Source organism: Mirounga angustirostris, unplaced genomic scaffold (genome assembly GCF_029215605.1).
Source record: "Mirounga angustirostris isolate CCGP_5_RB_7025 unplaced genomic scaffold, mMirAng1.0.hap1 SCAF_5, whole genome shotgun sequence".
NCBI lineage: Eukaryota > Metazoa > Chordata > Mammalia > Carnivora > Phocidae > Mirounga > Mirounga angustirostris.
The window spans coordinates 112,415,227-112,421,336 of NW_026991713.1; the positions used below are offsets into that span (position 1 = coordinate 112,415,227).

The 6,110-nt window shown below is 43.7% G+C and overlaps 1 long non-coding RNA gene across 1 annotated transcript; it reads right to left on the minus strand.

The window, feature by feature from the left end:
* Nucleotides 1-972: 972 nt before the first annotated feature.
* LOC135364345 (uncharacterized) lies at nt 973-3,702 on the minus strand. The gene is made up of 3 exons (XR_010411221.1): nt 3,403-3,702; nt 1,864-3,111; nt 973-1,619 (listed from the first exon to the last, which is right to left on the minus strand). It is a non-coding gene; the product is annotated as an uncharacterized LOC135364345 (long non-coding RNA).
* Between the last annotated feature and the right edge of the window lie 2,408 nt (nt 3,703-6,110).

Genomic DNA, 6,110 nt, shown 5'->3' on the forward strand with positions numbered 1-6,110 from the left:
TAGAAGCGATCAGATTGGGGTAAGTTTAATCTTTTAGAATAGACTTTGTGTTGGGAGGTTTATTCGTTTCCTATGGCTACTGTAACAAATTATCATAAACCAGGTGGCTTAAAACAACACACTTCTCTTCTCTCACAGCTCTGGAGACCAGAAGCCGCAAATCGGTTTCACTGGGCCCCCACTGGGGTGTCCCTCCAGAAGCTCTAGAAGAGCATCTCTTTCTCTCCCTCTTTCATCTTCTGGTGGCTTCTGGCATTCCTTGGCTCATGGTAGCATCATTCCAATCCCTGCCTCTGTGGTCACCTCCCCTGCCCTCTTCTGTGTGGGTCACATCTCTCTCTCCTCCCTCTTGTCAGAACATTGAAGGCCCCCTAGGGCAATCCAAGTTAACCTCCCATCTCAAGACCCTTAACTTAATCCCACTGTAAAATCCTGCTTTGCCCTGAAAGGTAACATTCACAGTTTCAGGGATTAGGACCTAGGGATCTCTGGGGGCTACTGAAGAAAAGCAAGCAACAGTAACTCACACGGTGGGGGAGGGGGTGAGTGCAGCAGGGAGGAGAAGGGGCTTCAGAAGTAGGAGACACTGGTTCGATGCGGAATGAGGGGAGTCGGGAGGAATGGAGGTCACTGAATGGCCATGTAATGCACAGCTACGTTCTTAGCATGGGGACCCTACCGTGCCAGAGAGGCACAGAAAAGAGTCTGGCTTTGCAGGAAGGTGAGTCCCTGGTGGCAAAACATGATGTATGTATGCAGAGGCAGGTCCAAGTTAAGAATCCCAAATTACAAATACAAAATTTGTTAGGAAAGTGAGTTTTTGTTTCAAATGAGAAATCACAAATCCACATTGTGAAAAGCCTGACAAATGCCACACACATTACATGATCCAGGCAGTAATATATTTTTATTAGCTGCCTTGCGCTGCCCCCCCCCCCGCCCTGCAACACACATTTTGTGGTCTGTGTATTTTTCAAACACCTCTTTATAAAACAATAATTCTATAATATTTTCTACAGAAAGAAGAGAAAGAGAATTCAGTTATTTCTTCCAGCATAACTGATCCAAATGTGGTTTTCATAATTGATAGGTTAGAAGATTTCATTCATCTTCTCAACCATTACTGCTAATACAATTCCCTTTTTTCGATTGTCATCAAACTTCGAAAGACCTCTTTCAAGTCTCTTTCATATATGAATTTTAAAAACATATTCCCTCCCTGCTGAGAGTACCATGATTTAGAGTTGCCCAGTAACTACAGGAATTTTCACCATTTCTATTTTGTGAAATTTTCATTAAAAAGAAACAAAATATATGGTGCACTCATAATTGTATATGCTGCATTATCCAGTATAAATCCTACCAGAAGAGGCCTTCCATTTTGGTTCAGCATTGATGAAAAGCAAAATCTCCACTTGTCATTTTACACGTTTGATGTTTGAAAAAATTTACCACAGACTAGTTTATGGCTCTGTACATGTCAAACCTTTTTTCTTCTGCTACGTAGCATGAGACCCTTTCACACATCTTTCGGGTCATCACGTTGCTGAGTTTCCACAGTGGGTGGTAGGAGTATTCCCAGAAGTACTTCCATACTGGGATGACCAGTAGTAACTTAGCTGTGTTCAAAAGAAACCACATTCAACATAAATATAACCCTCCCAGCCCTTATTAAATGTAACCCCAACTCAACTTCCCCTGAGCCAGATCCCCAAAATGCCCATGGGCCTTCCAATGCCACCCAACACCAGGGGAGGTATGTAGAATGCCAGTTGTAGTGGGGAGAGGTCTTAACTGATTTTAAGTTAAAATACCTTACTTTTAAGTTAAAATATCTTATTTTGCAAATTTAAGAAAAATTACCGCATTGTAAGGGCCCTTCCCAGAGCCTTGGAAGGAGTTGGTGGAAGTGAGCTGCTCTGAAGCTTCCTGAGCTTTCTCAGCTTCACGGTCAGTTCACCTGTGGATCTAGGATTCCAGTGTGAGCGCTTTAGCGAGACTGCTCAGGAGAAAGGGTTAGGGACTAGGAGGCGTACCCTGTGCTAACAAGGTCTCCAGATCTACCTGGCACTCTAACCACTCGGGCATTTCCAGGGCATAACACGCGCCTTCTTTGACATTTTTTTCTTAAACTTGGATTTTAAAAATCTTGCAGGTTCGCTATGGAAAACAGTTTGGCAGTTTCTCAAAAAGCTAAACATTGAATTACTGTATGAGCCAGCCATCCCATCCCTCAGTTTATAGACCCAAAGGAACTGAAAGCAGAAACTCAAACAGATACTTGTACATCGCAGTATTATTCGCAATAGCCCAATGGTGGAAGTAACGTAATGTCCTTCAGCAGATGAATGGATAAACACAATGCGGTGTATGTGTACCATGGAGTACTACGCAGCCACAGAAAGAGGTGAAGTTCTGGCCCACGCCACAACGTGGATAGACTCTGAAAACATTATGCTCAGTGAAATAAGCCAGACATAGGAGGACAGATATTTTATGATTCCACTTACATGGAATATTTAGAATTGGCAAATTTATAGAGACAGAAGACAGACTAGAGGTGACCAGGGGTTGGGGAAAAGGGGAGTGGGGAATTAGTGCTTCATGGGGAATTAATTACTTAAATCATCCATTTGAGAGGACGAAAGAGTTTTGGAAATAATAGTGATGGTCGCACAACACTGTGAATGCTATTAATGCCACTGAATTGAACATTCAAAAAGTTATGGTAAATTTAGGTTATGTGTATTTTGCCACAATAAAAAAAAAAAAACCGAAAAGGCAAGGTAATATGTGAGCATCTGAAATGAATTTGTTCAGATCAGATTATTCATGCATAAAAGATATCTGGCAGAATATTTTGACATGAAAATATTTATCTAAAATGATTGCAATCTGGAATAAGAATTTTGTAGCATTCGCCTCACATTAAACACATTTATATAAAAAATCTTGAAGGTTAATTACTAAGCCAATGAAAAATTGATGTGACCCCGGCATACACTCACCAACCCTCCCTACACTTGACGACAATCAGCTGTGGATAAATTCGGTGGCAGCGACCGCGCAGGTTTCACGGAGGGGTGTGGGTTGTGTTACCACGATGGCCTTCTAAAAAAAGAAAAACGTACTGGTGGCAATTGGCCTGGGCTAATTTCTTTCAGACCCTGAAATCCCTAAGGTCTGTTTAAGCGGCCTCCTTGGCTATCCCGTATAGACACTGACAGCCAGCTGGAGGTGACACACAACCAGGCAACCTCCCGCAGGTTCCATCCAGAGCATAAAAGCATTGATCAGGGAGGATCATTAAGTGAACGGAAGATGTATTACTGAGCATTGTGAGTCATCTCTCCAAATGTATCTGCCATCCCTGCCCCCTCTCCCCACCCCGGGCTCTGTTACCTCTCAGTTGTTTTATCCAGGATTTATTCAAGACCTGTATTAGGTAGGGCAAGTAATGCTTAGCACCGCGACCAACTCCAGAGTGGCTTGGTCCAATAGGATTTATATATTCCATTGAGGCAAGATCTGATGTGGCCGTTCCTGCTCGGCAGGTGGCCCTTCCACCTCTTGGCTGCGCCATCTCCTAGGGCTTTGGAGCTGTCTGCTGGACCCCGTGCCCCTGACCAGTCAATAAGGGAGAGAAACTGGCGTGCGGCTGACGCGGACTTTTATGGGCCAGGTCTGGACGTGACACGTCACTTCCGCCTACACTCCATTGGCCAGAACTCAGATGGCCCCGCCTCGCTACAAACAGGCCTGGGTTTGATGAGTGCGTAAGACTGTGTGTGTCCCAGGAACTTTGTAAGCCACGTGATCAGATCAGTTCTACTATTTTATCTTCACTCCACCGTAAGACAGGGGTAGACTCCTCTTCCAACGGGAGGAAATGGAAACACAGCAACCTTGAACTCAAGGCTCCAGCCTGGATAAAAAAGCATGGCTTCTTGCCTGTACCCAGCTGCAAGCCCTTCCACCCTCCCAGCTGGATGCATGGGTACCTTCCCTCTTGACCTGTTCTGAGCTCCAGGGCAGACTGGGACAGCCACTTCTCAGAGGGAGACCCACTTGGAACATCTGGGCTCCAGATGCTGCTGGCGTCTTTAATGGCTCTGAGCGCAGTGGAAGGTATTGGTCTTAAGCCCTAAAATCCTGCGAGGTCTGCTTTTTGTCTCTGAGAGATCTTCTCTCCCCTTTTGCACTCTGAGGGCTGAATTCAGTGGAGCCAGCCTTCTTTGACAGCTTACAGGGAATTCTCAGTGGAGGACAGTTGATTTTGGAATGATTCCTGCTGTCAGTCCTGTAAAGCCTAGGTTTCCTGACCTAAAGGGCATGATGACAAACCCATCTGCTCCTGCTGTTAGTCATTGGAGGGGTTTGATTATAAAAAGTTTGTCTAAAGTTAAGCTGAGACGGTGCAAGAAAAGGAGGCATTTATCTGGCTAATCATCCTCCTCTGTGCCCTCTTTCTTGTCACTCTGTTGGCGGGCCCAAGCAATGCATGTTGCAGGGATATCAAGACACAGTCAGCAAGAAATACTTCTTTCTGGCTCTCTGTGCAGACCTCCAGCCATTCATCTGTCTTGGCATTTTATTTCTTATGAAAGTGATAATAGAGATGAGCTTTGCTTCTACTATGTGATCTCTTAATCCATAATGAAGGGCACTATTAAGAGTTTAGATTCTTAAATGGTCAGCTCATTCTGGGTTTTTAGGGAAAATGAAAGTGCATTGGGTGTAACTTTAGCTTTCCAAGGTGGAGCCCAGGAACTACCACACCCTTGAACTTTCTTCCCAACGTGTCCTTTAGTCACACACAGCCCTGAGCTGGGCGGGGCAGATTGTGCGCTGACCCCAGAAGGAGGGTGGTTTTTTTTTTTTTTTTTTTTATGTTCGTACATAGCTCTGTTACTAAATGCGCTTTACAAATAACTGTGAGAAAAGTACATATTTGTTATTCTAACACAGTATATAAGAGCAGTGAGGCTCAAAACTACATTTGCTTTAAGATTAGGAAATAGAGCTCTCACATGTTCAGGTGAGAGGGATAAGAAGATATGTGTTCTTCTTTTTTTGTATCACTGTTTCTGAACATTTGCCTATTGAGGTTTGCTTCCTGTGTACCACAATGGAGAAGGAAGGGATGTGCTTTTGGGGGGTACTTTCAGATGCAAAGAATGGTATAGGTGACTGAAAGTGGAGTTTACTTCCTCACATAGCCAGACATCCTAAAGGTAGAGTGGTGCTAAGGTTGGTTAATTTGGTGGCACAAATTTGCTCCACAGTCCTCAGGTGTGCCCCCCTCGTAGCTACAAGATGGCTGCTGCAGCTCCAGGCATCACATTCTCACACAAGTGTGGCTAAATGCTGCAATATCTTCTTTGAAGACAGAAAGACCTTCCTTAGAATCCCCAGCAGACTTTACTTGTATCTCACTAGGCGTTAGGGAGTCAATTCTTATGCTTAATATAATCATTGGCAAAGGCGAATGGAATTATCAAAATTGATTTAGTCCGATGGTACTCAAACTTCAGCATGAATCAGAATCTCCTGGGGGCCTTGTTAAAATACAGATTGCTGTTTTCCACCAATAGATTTTCTGATTTAATATATTGGGGATGGAGCTTAATGAACCATATTTCTAAGTTGTCACATTGTTCTCCTGTTGGTCATCTGGGGATCACACTTTGAGGACTACTAGTTTCAACAGATCTTAACGCATTGTCTGGGGCTGGGGAAAAGTCACCTTCTCTGAATGGAGTGGAGTTGGAGGTAAATAGGGGAAAACATCAGATCAAAGTCAGCAGAAGAAAACGTGTTAGGGAGGCACCCAGCTTCCTCCACATATTTTCCTGTGTTTACTCCTCTGTTTTCTGAATACACACTTAGACTCTTACGGCTTTTGGTGGGGGGACTATTACAGATTAGATTATTTTACTGAAATATTTTATGAATTCCCATGGCATGTCTTTTTCCTTTGAGCAAACAGAAATTCTAAGTCCATCAGTGTGTGCTGCTTAAGTTACATAGAACTTACATTTTTTTCAGTCTCTATTACCTTTTGCCCTTTCCTGTAAACTGTTCTCAGTCCTCGTGTTTGTTCAGTCATC